Source organism: Schistocerca nitens, chromosome 1 (genome assembly GCF_023898315.1).
Source record: "Schistocerca nitens isolate TAMUIC-IGC-003100 chromosome 1, iqSchNite1.1, whole genome shotgun sequence".
In the NCBI taxonomy this organism is placed as follows: Eukaryota; Metazoa; Arthropoda; class Insecta; order Orthoptera; family Acrididae; genus Schistocerca; species Schistocerca nitens.
The window spans coordinates 873,858,579-873,875,740 of record NC_064614.1 but is presented as its reverse complement, the minus strand read 5'-3'; positions in this window follow the sequence as shown (position 1 = coordinate 873,875,740).

Here is a 17,162-nt window from a genome sequence, read left to right as displayed (position 1 = left end):
TCCCTCTATTTATCCTTCCTATCAACTCTGATCCTCACCCCCCTCCTTTCCTCCGACCTTTCCCTGGGCTCCCTCTTCCTCCCCCCTTCCATCCTGTGTTTTCTCCCCGCCCAACCTCCCCCTGTGTCCCTTCTCCTCCCCCACCCCCCCGAGTCCTTTTGCATTCCCCTCCTCTGCCTTCCCCACTCCCTGGCACGTCTGCTCAGCACCCCCCACCCCTCTTATGGGTCTTCTCCATTGGCTTCTTTCCCCCCTCCCACCCTTCACTTTTCCTCTCCTTCCCCCCCTTTTTTTTCTCCATCATCTGTCCAGTTTCCCCCCCCCCCCCACCTGCTCTCGGCTGTGGTATGTCATATTTGTGCCAACTTTTTAGTGCCGTGTTTAAGTGAGTGTCCAGTGTTGTGCGTCTTTCCACAGTGTTGCGAACAGAAATCATGCTGTCGCTGGGTGTGCATTTTATATCTTGCGAACAGAAACCAGACTGTCGCCGTGTTTTTTTAACTGTCTGTCTGTTATTTTTCTGCTTCTTGTGTATTATCTTAGCATCATTTCTGCCATTTTACCTTTAAGTCGCCGATTTTATCGCCAACTGTTATTTTTTATCTTCGTCTTTTTAACACAAATTCTGTAGGCTGAAGAGCGGCGTAGTCAGCTGCTGCCAGCCCGCCCCCTTCGGGGGGAATTGAAATTCAATAAAGAAAAAAAAAAACTGTCAACACGGACAACGCAGTGGCCGAAAGCCTACGGTTAACGGCCGAAAGCAGCGGCGTTTGCGTGTTGTCAGTGTTAGACAAGAAACACTGCGCGAAATAACCGCATAAATCAATGTGTGACGGACGACGAACGTATCTGTTAGGGAGTGCGGCGAAATACGGTATTAAGTGGCTATGGCAGCGGACGACCGACGCTAGTGCCTTTGCTAAGAGCACCACATCGCCAGCAGCGCTTCTCCGGGACTCATAGCCATATCGGTTGGACCCTAGAAGACTGGAAAACCGTGGCCTGGTCGGACGAGTCCCGATTTAATTTTGTAAGAGCTGGTGGTAATGTTCGAGTGTGCCACAGACTCCACGAATGCATGGGCTGGTCAACAAGGAACTGTGCAAGCTACTGATGGCCCCACAACGGTGTGGGCTGTTTTTACATGGAATGGACTGGGTCCTACGGTCCAACTGAATCGACCATTGGGAGTGGGTGTATTTGGCTACTTGGAGACCTTCAATAGCCATTCATGGACTTCATTTACCCAAACAACGATGGAATTTTTATGGGTGCCAGTGCGCCATGTACCGGGCCACTATTGTTTGCGATTGGTTTAACTAATGTTCTGGAGAGATCGAGCCTCCCATCGAAGATTTGTGGCACATAATGAAGAGGTCGGTTCGTACGCAAAATCCTGCACCGGAAATTATGGATGGCTATAGAGAGGACTTCTCGTGCCAAGTCGAGTTGCTGCACTGCACCGGGAAGAAGGACATCCGACACTATGTTAGGAGGTATTCCATTGCTTTAGTCACCATATCTTTCACTATCTATCGACATCCATATCTAATTCGGAACTGACCCCAAGATGCCCTTCCTGCCGCCACCCCATCTCCCCCCCTCCCCCCCCCCCCCCCCCCCCGCGGGAAGGAATTTGTGTACCCCAACTGTCTGCGACTAGTGTAATCCATGGAATAGTGCGAAAGTAGTCAGATTTCTGCGAGCCGTGTAACTGAGGCGGGACGTGGCGACCATCCCGGTATTCACCTAGGGGGATGTAGAAAACCGCCTAAAAACCACATCGAGGCTGGCCGGCACACCGGCCCTTGTCGTTAATCCGCCGAGCGGATTCGGTCCGGGGCCGGTGTGCCTACCCGAGTCCAGGAAGCAGCGCGAAGGCGCGCTCGGCTAACCTCGCGGGTTCACAAAAGCAGGATCCGTTAAATATAAAAGAAGACGGAAGTACTGTATAGTCTGTAGAGATGATGAGTGGGTCGGTCAAGAGATATCAATAACTTCGAATGTGGACACTCATGGGATGATACCTTTACAAGAAAAGCATCGCGGTATTTCAACTTCTCTAAGGCTGCCCAAGTCAACTGTTGATGATGTGACAGTCAAGCAGAAACGCGAAGGAACAACCACAGCTAAAGCAAGGCCAACGCTGAACAACCTAGCCAAAGAGGTATCACAGAAAGTTTTAGCAGAATATCCGATGGAAAATCGGGAATAGCAGCAAATAACTAAATGTGTCCCAGTGTCCTGATCCAGTACCGCCTGTGCATGGATAGGTCGACTCACAACACAGTTGGAATCCTCCACGTGCAGGACTAGGAGGATAGGGTACAATAAACCGAATAGAGACATGCACCGGACTTGACGTAGGATAGGATCTTAGTTAGTAGGACTTAGAAATAGGAAATACAAATAGGAACCTGCAGCGATTAAAGTCATACTTGGACTGCCTAGTGTCAGGGGCACGCTACTCTGGGTTAGTTCGGTGAGAAAGGCCGGACAGTAGGTTTATACAATCACTGACACACCTGTGACGCTGCAGACAGTAAAGGTTTTAGTCATAAGTAGCCATTAGAACTAAGTAGAGTACTAATAGAATAGAAATTGCCCATTGTGAAACTGTACTGTAGCTCACTTGTAATAACTGTAATTAGCTGCTAACAATAATGACATTCTAACATTCTAGGAGCCACTAATCATGTAAGATGGTGGGTTGTATATGTATATTACAAAGATGAAGAATAAAGAATTTAAAAAAAAACCAAGGCCAAGTGGACTGGCAGGGGCCGTCGATCATTCTGGAGCGTGGTTGTAAAAAATCGCATGAAATCACCGGAAGGAATCACTGCTGGGATCAAAGTGCTACCAGCAATCCAATTACAAGAATGGTTGTGCGTAGGGTGTTGTAAAGAATGCTCGAACAGCTCCTCACAACCGACACATTTCTGTTGCTGGATGAGAAGCGGCGCTTGATGTGGTGCAAAGATCAACGCCACTGGACAGTTGCAAATTGGATACGCTCTATCCTGTGCCAATCCGATAGAAGGGTTTTAACTGCCATCATCTGTAGTGCCAATAGTGGAGTATGGAAGAAGTGATATTACAGTATGGAGGTGTTTTTCGTGGTTAGGTTGTGATGCTCTCGTTGCTCTTGAGAAAACGCTAAATGCAGAACGATATGATCACATTTTACAGTAATTTGTACTGCTTACAGTAGGGTAACAATTCAGAGACGATGATGTAGATGTAAATTTTATCAGCATGCCAATGCGCCCTGTGATACACCAGCATTCGTCAGGCAATGGTTTGTGGACAATGACATTCCTGATATACATCGGCCTTCCCGCAGTCCATGACTGAACTCAATGAAAAACCTTTGCGATGAGTTAGAACATCGATTCGGTTGAGCCCCCAACGTCCAACACCACTATCCTCTCCAGTGTCGGCTATTGAGGGCGAATAGGCTGCTATTCCTCCACAGCCTTTCAGATACCTCATTAATAGTGTCCCCAGCAAGTTGGACACATACTACATCAACGTGATACTTTTAACATTTCGAAAATCACTGTAGCATTTATGGCGGAGGGTACATTGTGCCAATATTGTCGATTTTCTTTCCTAGCCCATTCGCATATTGAGCATCTGCACACGCTATAATGGTCCTTACTCTCAAAGTCCCTGTATGAGTTATTAAGACTCTTCTCTCTGCAGTTGTTAGCAGCAGCCTCACCTCAGACGTCCATTTCAAAAGAGCTTGTCCTGTCAGCAGCTGAGACAAGATTAAGATGAAATTTAACTTCTGTTCAGTCCCGACTGTGGGAAGCATCGCCTTCGAACCCGCTTGCAGCGGGTCTCTTTTTAATTATGAGACAGACAAAGGTAGAGGAGTGGACAAAAATATGGAAATGCCAGGTAACATAGCACATCACCATTCCTGTGTAGAAAAACCGTTGACATTCAAAACAATTTCCAGCGGTCTTGGAATAGATAAATAAAAGTCCTGTGCTGCTTTGAAGGGAATCTTATACTACAAAATAGTGGCAAATTCAGGTAATGATGATGGAAAGCCGTGAAGCACCCTTCTCTACAAAGTAGACCACAAAGGCTCGATAATATTGAGATCTGATCACTTTGGTGACCAGAGTAGATCCGACAATTCATTCTCGTATACACAAAACCAGTCCTGGACGATGCAACCTGTCTGAAGAGCGGCCCTGTCGTTTCGGAGCATAGCATCACCAATTGGATGGACCTGATGAGCCAAAATGATGACGCAATGCTTGGCAGTATTGCAGCGCTGCCGAGTAACCGTTGGACCCATGTCATATCATGATATAGCTGCTGAAATCATCACCGAGCCCACGCCATGTTTCACTCTCGAAACATAAACTCGGCCAGAGGCAGAAAAAAGTGTGGAAGAAGATACGTCCGATAAATGACTTCCTCCAATTGCTCCCAAGTACTGGTTTTATAGCACCATGTTTTCCTGTTACGGGCTTTTGCATCACTGGTGGGTGGTTTTGGGATTTGAGCTTGCTGAGCTGCCCTTTGTGTGTTACTAAAGGGGCTCCCGTGTGCGACATTCTGTTCTACAGTGACTTTTACAGCTTTCATCCTCGTCATTTTCGTCACAATCCTCTTCAATAATCGTCTGCCTCGATCACTCAACACACTCTTTCATCCTCTGTGTTGTGGCTTAGCCGGTGATGTTTTCCTCCTTTACCTGGGGGCCGTATAAACCTCGGATACACTGTATACTGAAACACCAATCACTTCTGCTACTATGGTTACGGAAACATCCACTGTACGAGCACCAACAATTTGCTCATGGTCTAATTTGATCAGCTACAACTTAGTGCCTTCACAACTAAACGGAGCTGTTTTCTGGTCACGACTGACGCTTGCAACGTATTGATGACATTTCACAGGTGCCGTTCATGGTCAAATACCACAGCGCAACCCACATGCTTGGCTAGCATCTGCATATACACAGAAGCGCCAGAGAAACTGGTGTAAGCATGCTAATTCAAATACAGTGACATGTAAATAGGCGGGCTACGGCGCTGCAGTTGGCAACGCCTATATAAGACAAGTGTCTGATGCAGATGTTAGATCTGTTGCTGCTGCTACAATGGCAGGTTTTCAAGATCTAAGTGAGTTTGAAGGCGGTGTTATAGTCGGCGCACGATCGATGGGATACAGCATCTCCGAGGTAACGATGAAGTACGGATTTTCCATTACGATCATTTCACGAGTGTACTGTCAATATCAGGAATTTGGTAAAACATCAAATCTCCGACATCGTTGCTGCCGGAAAAAAGATCCTGCAAGAACTGGATCAATGACGACTGAAGAGAATCGTTCAACGTGACCGAAGTGCAATCCTTCCGCAAACTGCTGCAGATTTCAGTACCTGGCCATCAATAAGCGTCAGCATGCTAGCTATTTAACGAAACATCATCGATATGGGCTTTCGAATCCGAAGGCCATTCGTGTACCCTTGATGACTGCACGACACAAATATTTACGCTTCACCTGGGCCCGGCAACACCTACATTGGACTGTTGATGACTGGAAACGTGTTGCCTGGACGCACGAGTCTCGTTTCAAATTGTATCGAGCGGATGGACGTGTACGGTTATGGAGACAACTTAATAAATCCATGGGCCCTGCATGTCAGGACGGGACTGTTCAAGCTGGTGGAGGCTCTGAATGGAGTGGGGCGCGTGCAGATGGAGTGATATGAGTCCCGTGATAAGCCTAGATACGACTCTGAAAGGTAACACGTACATAACTATACTGTCTGATCACCCGCATCCATTCACGTTCTTTGTGCGTTCCGATGGGCTTGGGCAATTCCAGCAGGACAATGTAACACCCCACACACCCAGAATTGCTAAAGTGTGGCTCCAGGAAAATTCTTCTGAATTTAAACCCTTTAAATCTTCACCCAATAGGGTTCTTGATAGCGCCTTCAGATCAAGTACTTGAAATTTATTACATTTTTGAGTGTCAATTTATATTTTTCTTACTTCAAGTATCGAGACTTCGTTCTTCTCCATGTTCCTTATATATTTTTTCAAACAGAGGCAAGACTGACTGCAGGAACACGATGTACATTCCACCTATCGGACTTCTAAAAAATATCAAATTATTTTAGGTGACCTGTCTTCGCCGTTAAAAGATTGTTTTAATGGAACCCACAGCTTAAGAATCCTTTCAACTGTGGGCATTAGAGTCAGCCATCTTGTTTTGAGTGAGAAAAATGGATCTAATGATTGACATCAACATATAAGCAGAAGTAATTCAGCTGGGAACTACCGATTATTTCGTGTGGCGCTGCTCAGATAGTTCCAGCTCCGTACTACTGGAGAAGTTTGGTATTTTCTCGAATGATGGCGCTAGATCTAGAAGGTGCTCGCATCGATTTCCGACACGAAACATGCAACGTTATCTCTGAGACGAACTTGTCAACATAGATTTGTTGACGTAAATAAAACTAACTGCGGCTGCATTTATATGTTGCGCTAACAGATGGCGTTACTACAGTACTCGAACCAAGCTCCATTCGCACCGTTTCCGACCTCTGTGCAGAAAATCATCAGCATGTTAAGAATCAAGGGATTGGTGAAATCTGCAGTTTCTGCGCACAGCCTCACAAACAAACATAAAATACTGTTTAAGAAAACAGAAGTTTTGTCCCAGGTTCCCACATACTGAGACTCCCTAATTAAAGAGTCTGAAGAAATAAGAATGTTTGAGAAAAGCTTTAAACATGACACCAGATGTAATATTAGTGGTGCATGGAAGCGAGCTCTCGATGCAGAGATGAACCAGAAATATTCATCGCAATGTTTACACTACGGTGAGACTGGTGGCGCCACCAGTGCAATCTCTTTGGAAGCAGTTCATAAAGACAAAAGTCAGGACTACGTTCGACAGTTCCACACGTCTCAATATAGCAGGACAGAACAGATCACAGGGAATTGAAAACTTAACAAACTTCTCTTCTGGCCACCATTTTGTTAGCAGATGAACAAACTCTAAGGTCAAACGTTAGATATAACAATCTGAAGAATTTACACAGTGTCATACAAAACACGAGAAATCTCAGATTCACGTTGCAGCTAAAATCTTTCGGAACTACGCGTACTGACATTGAGCTTGTTACACAGTTACGCAGCGATATTTCACATCTTAATCAGTTTGTTAGAACAAACAGACAAGTGCTGAAGAGATTACTTGACGTTACATGTGTCATTGCTGTTCACGAGCTTCTGCTTCGTAAATATGATGAGGAAGAAGGTTCTCTCAACAAGGGTGTTTACTTTGGTCTTACTGAGTTACTAGCCCAGTGTGATGCAACATTAGGTAATCATCTTGAATGGTCCACAATATTTTGCGAAAATTCAAACACATTGTAAACAACATAACACTTTCTGTCGGTGAAGTACGTCTAAAAAATTTAAAGCATAAATTATACAATCAGTATTTGTTGCTTTGTTATTAGACTAAACGTCAGATATAATGAATTCTTCTCAACTCTCGATTACTATAGGGTAAGTCGATTATAAAACTGCAAAAGTTCATGAAAGGCTCATCTCTTTCACTGATGTAAGTGCAGATACAACAGCCAATGAGTTTCTCCAGCTCGTGGTCAAGATTGTTGATGAATATAATGTAAGTCTTAAGTTGATTGCACAAACATTTGACGGTGCAGTTGTGCTGGCAGGTCATTTGGGCAGACTAAGAACTATAGTTCAAAAGCTGTGTCCAACGGCTATATTTGTTCAGTGTTTTAGCCGCAGCTTAAATCTAATTCTTTTTCTGTCCGCTTCTTGCATAAAAGAATGCAGAACATCATTTTATTGATTAACAGATTTGGGTTTATTTTTACACAAATCCTCAAGAAGATCTTATGCACTAAATGAATTTACAGTGAAAAAAATGACAAGACATCTTCAACACGATGGAATTATTAACCCCATTTCATTCACACTGTAAACGATCACAGAACCCCATTCGTTGAATTCTTTCAACATGTACTGGATGAAAGTTTATACTGGGACAATGATACGGTATTTTCAGCTCAAGGATTTTTGAGATTTCCGACTAGTGCTTGAAACAACGTTTTTGTTACTAACATTCAGCAGAATAATTTTTGCTTCACAGACTTACTTTTCAATACGCTTCAGAGCAAACACTTAGGTATTCTGCATTGTTCACAAAATATTCGAGATACCAAAACGGAAATATTGAACACCAGAAACCCGAGTGACTTGACCTGGAATGAGACTCAGGCCCAATTTGCTGCTAAACGGCAAATTTGGAATACAGATCCTGCCATCTTAAGAACGTCTCTCTGCTGCGATATTGTTGGAAATACAGTTGTGCGAACGGAAGAAAGGTTTGAATCATTGCGTCAATTTCTGTTGATATTGTTGCTGGATCCAAAAATGTATGAAACGTACAGAACGAATTTTCCTACATCTGCATTTGAATAACTGAATCAAACTCGTAAGAATGTGTTAGATTTCATTCGTTGAAAAATCAACTGACCATGTTGTATGCACATAAGATTTCATTATGAACGCTTCTATAGAATTGTGAGTTGAGTAAAACGCAGAAAATTAGGTACAGCTTGCTTCGAAGTGTGTAAGCTACGGTTACTTACTGTCAAGGTGGCCAGCAATTGTGAGTTCACTGAATAACAGACAATTAGATACAGCTCTGTCTGAAGTGTATAAGCTAGGTTTCTTTATTGTAACTGGTCAGTAAAAAGGTATTTCTCTGCACTAAGAAGAATTAAATCGTACCAAAGACGTACACAGAATCAACAGCGTTCTTCGCAATTTGAAAGATATCCATAGCTTTTACGATGCTGTAATCACTGAGTTCAAGTGGCAAGAAACAAGAGTTTACACACAAATAATACTTAATATTGGCTGGTTAAAATGGCTCTGAGCACTATGCGACTAAACTTCTGAGGTCATCAGTCGCCTAGAACTTAGAACTACTTAAGCCTAACTAACCTAAGGACATCACACACATCCATGCCCGGGGCAGGATTCGAACCTGCGACCGTAGCGGTCGCTCGGTTCCAGAGTGTAGCGACTAGAACCGCACGGCCACTCCGGCCGGCTACTTAATATTAATTTAGATCTACGCGTTCTCTGTAAAATGTAGTACATTACTTAAGGTTCGTCAGTTGTCTGTTTTAATAAATATAGGGCTATCTGTACATAACATACCACTGTAATAGACTTTATTGCGATCTCTTCAGTATATTGTCGCAAACTCCAAAATGTTTTTTCAGAATACCCAGCATTACATATCACCGCACGTTCCTGGACTATAATCATTCATTGTTTTGACAACTAGAGCACTTGATCGCTTCCCACAAACTTTGAACATAAGTTCAAAACTAAACTTTTTTCTGGTTTAAATGCTCACCATCAAATATTCTACATATTAACTCGTCTGTAATAATACGTTTGCAACTGTTTTATAGATGGCAGTTCAGTGGTTTAAGGAATCTTGGTTTACTGATATTATAGAAATAGATGAACTATCTTCTTGTACACCATTTGTTCTACGAATGCACTGCCATTTTTCAGAACCTTTCGTGCACCGACCTTTTCCAGAACATTTCCAACGAATGCTAGTCTTGCAGTCGTCTTCCCAGGTACTGATTCAACGTGTTCGTCCCATTCCAGACCGCTTGTTAGTGTTACCCCTAAATACTTGCACTAGTGACCCGCTCGAGATGTTCGCCTCTCCTCTTGTAATCAGATACTATCCTTTCTTTTCACTCTTTGGTACTGTTAGTATCTTACATTCATATACAAAGAAAACTGTCATTCATACCACCAACTGGAATTTATGTACAACTGCTTGTCATTTCTACAAGTTCTTAAGAGTATCCAGCAACGATAGTATCGTGGACACAACGGCGTCGTCAGCGAACAGATTATAGTGTTACTGATACTAATTCATAAGTATGAGCGGTGATCAAAGAGTTTCAGTTTGAAAGACGTACAGTTCAGAAACGGTGTGCCAATCAGCAAAACTGGCGTAAAGACCGAGGCAATCATCCAGTGACGCAACAGGTTGAATGTCCTCTTTTGGTAAAACAAAGTGTCCTGCTGCGTGAAGAAGTCCGTAACTGCTTGTTGCACACGCTCGACCAACAGGGATCGTCAACCATTGAAGGCTTCTTTTAATGGACCATAGGCGTCATGGTCACATGGGGGAGATCAGCACTATAGGGCGGATGTTCGAGTGTCTCCTACATGAGTTGCCATAATTTCAGCGTCACGATATTTGCTGCACGGTGTCTTGTTACCACAAAGCAGCAGCGTTCACAGGGTGATGGTAATAAAATGAAGCAGGGTGAGCATCACCTTTCCAGCAGACCGCTGGCTCCTGAACTTCTTGGGAAGATGGGACGATGAATGACACCATTGCATCGTAGTCTGTTTCAGCTGCAGTTTCCAGTGGTGGCAGCAGGTTTCGTCGCCTGCAACAGTGTGCCTAAGGAATGTGTTGCCTTCAACACTGAAACGTATCAGGTACTTTAGGCAAACACTCAACCGAATACGGTTTGCTTTTCTTTTCGACGTTTAGTGCCAGGACTACCTACTGGCTGCTGCCCTTATAGCAGCCTAGCTCCTGCCGGATAATGTTTCACACGATGCCGAAGCTTATGTTGAGATCCTTAGCTTGTGCTGGTATGGCTTATGCGCACATTCGCCCTAATCGCGTCATCAACCACCGCTTGTTGCTGTCCAGAATGGATGAGGCTGGCCTCTCAGTCAGATGGCCCAACGTACTCTGTCGAATCGCTGTGTCGCGCACGGAACTTGGATCACCATTCCACAACAGTTGTTTCCGACAGACATGCCACTCCATACACATTCTTCATTCTCCTCTCGATATCTACCGTTTTTTTTTCCTTTGGCAACTCGTTGGTCCTGTTTGGAAGCATTTGGTAACAAGATGGCTGTAGTTTACATGTCTGTATTTAAAGCATGAATGCCGGAAAGGCAGGAATTCCACACTAATCCCTTGCCTGCATGTCGGTCCTCATACACGCGCTCCGGAGTCCCGCTGGGTTGTATAAACACTGCAGAAACGCCCTCAAATGCGAACTTTTTTATCGTCTGTTACAGTGTACGGGTGCTGAAGATATTAGAGCTTCTGTTAAATATTCTTAGGGCACGTTTCTGTCGAATATTTTCAGTCAAATACTCCTCTAGCCACTCATATATCTGCGGAGATACTCCGAATGATCGTATCTTGGTTAGTGGTACAGCGTCGAATGACATTCGCAAAAGACACAAGCTAGCTGTCCACCAGTATCTGCTGTTTGCAATATGACGTTCATGAATGAAGCACATTGTGTTTCATAAAAATGATTATTTTATCAGTTGTGTCGATTCTTTCAGAGAAGTTCCTTTCCTCCATTAACATCGTAACATTTGAGCTCAGAACACGCTCTAAAATGCGATAAAGTGGAAAGCGATGTTTCGAGCTTCCATTACAATTGGTACGCATTATCGTGATATTATAAAGAAGAGAAAATGCTGTTGTCTACGTAAAACAGGAAGCAACACTTTAACTTAGGTTCCTCCCCAAAATACTGGTTGGAGTCCAGGCAGCGAGTACACGTAACAGGAAAACCAGCAGCAACTGGAGAACGCGGTTGGGTCAGGCGTCCAAATATTGTGCATACAATGGAAAAAATATATCGTCATAACGCCCTGATGCAGAACGTTAATTATTTATTTTTGATTATGATCGCGATTTTGACAACTGCATCGGTCTCCAGCAGTAGCTCACTTTGTCGGATGTCAACGCATAATAATTCCTCTAAAAAGGTCTTTCTTCTCGTATCAACCCTGTCTACATATCGCACGTGAACTGTATAATACAGCAGGACTGCTCTACATCCACGTACCGGAGCGTAGCAGTTCATATCAGAATTTCTGTCGAATTCACTGAAATGCCAATATGGATGTGGGGATCCGTAAGAGATAAACTGCCAAGCCCACATTCAGCAAAATAAAATTTCACGATTTATTTCACACGACTGTTTCACATAAGGCACACTCTGGTAACCTGATCACAATTGATGATTAAATTAAAATATCGTAAGGTATACTGAATAGTTTAAAATTAAACATAGAAATGTTTTCTCTTTAAAGAATCACTGTGCCTCAGCGTTCAATTAATTCAAAACTAGTAACTCACTACATCTCAAAAAGTTATTAAATCTCTTGCATAATGTACACATTATATAACGTATAGCTATTTCAACAGCACAAACCGCAGATACGTGCTCTTGCCTACGGCCCTCCGCATGCACCACTCAGCAACGATGCTAGATATGCCACGTCAACATGCGTTGAGGAAGTTCTGATGGGAGTGAGGGGAGAGGGATCTGAGGAAAGGGGGAGACATCACGAGGTATGTTCTGTGAACAGGTAGACATACGAGAGCAACTGATGTTATTGTACATACAACAGCGTACTTACCATCACTGATCATATCAAAACTACTGATTCGTGAGCTTTACCAGAGGTAGCAGCTACTTACACATTTTATTTGAGGGTATCAGAGTTACGCCTTTCCACAAATAAACAGCATACAACAATATCATATCAGTGTTTCAGTAAATCGGTTGACTACACGGCGCCACTGGGCCATGCACACACATTGAAGCTGAGTGCCAGATGATGTATTTTTCACAGGTGTCAAGTTCAACACCACTGAAAATCCCCACCCACAAAAGAGACCGTAATAATGAAATTTCATCACTATCAACGACCACCTCAATCGGTTAAAAACAAAGTGAAATTTGCAGTAAGTTCCCAGTCAGAGGTACATTATTTATGGATTAAATTGAATTGCAGGAGTCCACAAGTTACTGTTGTCACTGTCTTAGGAATCTTAAATAAAAGCAACACCTAAATTGTACCACAATAGCTGGCACTTGATTCCTAAACATCAAACGCAGAACCAATTTTCGATGATGCGTAAATGATTGGGCACAAGATCTCCCACGTGCACTATCGATATTTACCCAAACAAGTAGTACGTTCACTCGCTTTAGTACAATGGAGGCTCATTAAGATGTAAGTCAGCAGACGGAACCACACTATTAACTTCCTTCATAAGATGATGATGATGATGATGATGATCATGGTGGTGATCACAGGAATGTTGACTGCTACCACGATCACGACCTCGGTGAATTACTTTCGTGGCACGATCATAACCTGCATCCGCGGCATCGAAATTTTCCAGACCTGGAATGACAACGCCACGAAAGATCCGAAGAATTTATATGTGGCTACGAGTCACATAGCCAGCTCCAGTCTGACAAGTCCACCACCGTTCCCGCACCGCGCTTGCGTACCGTCTTGAAACTGGAGAATGCGGAACTTGCACTCTGGCTAAGCGCCAAAGAAATTCGAGACACCCACATGTAAATGCGCTGAGGCTAATTACAATGTAACTAATTACAATATACTGACACGAGCGTATCATTCACGTCAAAACTAAATTCTTGTTCATTACTGTACTTGCTCTTTGTGTACAATTTGACAACTGAACTTGTGCGATCGTGCTGGGTACTGCATCCGACGTGAAATATGTAAGTACATGTAAAACGAAGAATGACCATAAATTGTCTACTTCGTAATGGGCTATTGCCATCCTATTCCAACGTATCTACAAACACCTCCAACAACAACTTCCCATTCGTGTCCATCAATGACTTTTGTCGAATTTATCCTCTGATACCGGCTAATGTACCTTACTCATCTCCCGTCCAACCAAATCAATAACTGCAGACCTGCTTTTCTTTCTGTCTCCCTAGGTCTTGAAAAAACTTCGTCCATGTATGGCACTTTGGGCTCCTCTTTAAGCGATAGACGTAAGCACTTCCCATAAATCATGACTGCCTCATTGCATCTTTTCTCTCTAACTGCCCGACTTACGTCCCCATCAACAACTCTAACACCTATATTTTCCATCCCACTCAAAGTGTACCCAAAGTTTCTGTTGTCTTGCCTCTCCTGTTTGTCCTCTATACTGCCGATATGCCAAACCGCCTCCACCTGTTCATCTCTTTCAGTATGTCGATGACACCGCCTTCCTCACTCTCTGTCCTACCCTCCAGAAGTGCTAACGATCCCTCCAGCTTGATCAGTTCACCTCCTCTTGCTAGCAGTGGTTCCTCAAAATCAACCCTACCAAAACTCAGACACTAATTACAGTCTGAACTTCCCGTAGCTTCTGTCACCATGTCTCTACCTTACTATTTACGATCGTCCTATACAGCTAACTGACATATTAAAATACGTCGTACTAATACTTGATTGCTGACTAACATGGAAGCCCTGTCTACTAACCATTCACCAGAAACCCGACACCCTTCCATTATTCTCCACATCTATAACGCCCTCAACGGACACTTGGGGATCGTACCCTACTCCAACCCATCCTCTGATACGCCAATGTGGCATGGACTTCCTCCCTCCTTTTTCCACGCCCTGCAGATCCTCGAACGCCATGCTCTCCGTCTAGCCTTTCGAATCCGCTTACCTTCTCCTCACCCACGTCGTCCACCAACTTACAAAATTCCCCTACCTAATCTTACATCTTGAAAACCTCTGAATATCCTGTCACTCGTAAACTCGACACTATCTACCCCTAGTTCCCCTCTCCCCTGCTCATTGGTCGTGGCGCTTTGCTGTGCCTCTATCACCACATTCCCCCAACATTACACTTTCACAACTTCCACGTCCTCTCCCACTGAAATTTAAATCACCTTCCCTTACCTGACCATAAAATCTGCCCGGATATACCCGTATTGTCAGATCTTGGAGATCCCTACCATTCTCGTCTTGTTAGGGCTCTCTTCCTCTCCAGTCCTCTCCACCAACTTCCTAAGTCTTGGTTGGGAACAGCAGTGCTCTCCACTCTTCCCACGTCCCTCCTTCGAACATCCACCCATACAAACACCTGCAATGCAGTACCTTTACGTGTTATGTTCCCAAGACACCTTTATCCCTGGCAGTCTACATCCACTCCTCCCTTCACTCATCTATATATCTATTTTAATCACTCGACACATGGGCCTTTCGGATTCACCTTCTGCAACTGTCTCTTTTTTTATATACACTCCTGGAAATGGAAAAAAGAACACATTGACACCGGTGTGTCAGACCCACCATACTTGCTCCGGACACTGCGAGAGGGCTGTACAAGCAATGATCACACGCACGGCACAGCGGACACACCAGGAACCGCGGTGTTGGCCGTCGAATGGCGCTAGCTGCGCAGCATTTGTGCACCGCCGCCGTCAGTGTCAGCCAGTTTGCCGTGGCATACCGAGCTCCATCGCAGTCTTTAACACTGGTAGCATGCCGCGACAGCGTGGACGTGAACCGTATGTGCAGTTGACGGACTTTGAGCGAGGGCGTATAGTGGGCATGCGGGAGGCCGGGTGGACGTACCGCCGAATTGCTCAACACGTGGGGCGTGAGGTCTCCACAGTACATCGATGTTGACGCCAGTGGTCGGCGGAAGGTGCACGTGCCCGTCGACCTGGGACCGGACCGCAGCGACGCACGGATGCACGCCAAGACCGTAGGATCCTACGCAGTGCCGTAGGGGACCGCACCGCCACTTCCCAGCAAATTAGGGACACTGTTGCTCCTGGGGTATCGGCGAGGACCATTCGCAACCGTCTCCATGAAGCTGGGCTACGGTCCCGCACACCGTTAGGCCGTCTTCCGCTCACGCCCCAACATCGTGCAGCCCGCCTCCAGTGGTGTCGCGACAGGCGTGAATGGAGGGACGAATGGAGACGTGTCGTCTTCAGCGATGAGAGTCGCTTCTGCCTTGGTGCCAATGATGGTCGTATGCGTGTTTGGCGCCGTGCAGGTGAGCGCCACAATCAGGACTGCATACGACCGAGGCACACAGGGCCAACACCCGGCATCATGGTGTGGGGAGCGATCTCCTACACTGGCCGTACACCACTGGTGATTGTCGAGGGGACACTGAATAGTGCACGGTACATCCAAACCGTCATCGAACCCATCGTTCTACCATTCCTAGACCGGCAAGGGAACTTGCTGTTCCAACAGGACAATGCACGTCCGCATGTATCCCGTGCCACTCAACGTGCTCTAGAAGGTGTAAGTCAACTACCCTGGCCAGCAAGATCTCCGGATCTGTCCCCCATTGAGCATGTTTGGGACTGGATGAAGCGTCGTCTCACGCGGTCTGCACGTCCAGCACGAACGCTGGTCCAACTGAGGCGCCAGGTGGAATGGCGTGGCAAGCCGTTCCACAGGACTACATCCAGCATCTCTACGATCGTCTCCATGGGAGAATAGCAGCCTGCATTGCTGCGAAAGGTGGATATACACTGTACTAGTGCCGACATTGTGCATGCTCTGTTGCCTGTGTCTATGTGCCTGTGGTTCTGTCAGTGTGATCATGTGATGTATCTGACCCCAGGAATGTGTCAATAAAGTTTCCCCTTCCTGGGACAATGAATTCACGGTGTTCTTATTTCAATTTCCAGGAGTGTATACGTGTGCGACATGCGTTTTCCGTTCATCTGTGTCTATAATTTAATTAATCATCAAATCAACCATTTTTTATTTTAAATTACTTAATTGATAATCTGTCTTTTTATTGTATAGAATGTTTTATTTTTCCCAACTGTTATGTCCAGCTTTTATATCATGTTTATAAAATTTTAGTGTTCAGTGGCTGAAGAGCAGCAAATTGAATCCGCTGACAGCCCACCCCTTCCCATGTTGGGCGGGGGCGAAGAAATAATAATAAATGAAGCGACTTCATTATTGTTTGCTACTAGTACAATAATCAAAACGGGACGGCAAATACACATACCGAAAATCCATATGGAAAGTATTGTCGTTTACAAAATACTGCTGGACCGTACAGATTAATATACAGAAAAAATAATGTAAGCCAAGACAACACATGTGATTTTTTGATTTAGCATTACGTATGTTATTCAGCAATCAACTCTAAAAACCTTGTGATATGTGTATTTATTTAATCAATCTCTTTAGAAAACGTGGACGATTCTATTTTCTTATACAGGGTGTTACAAAAAG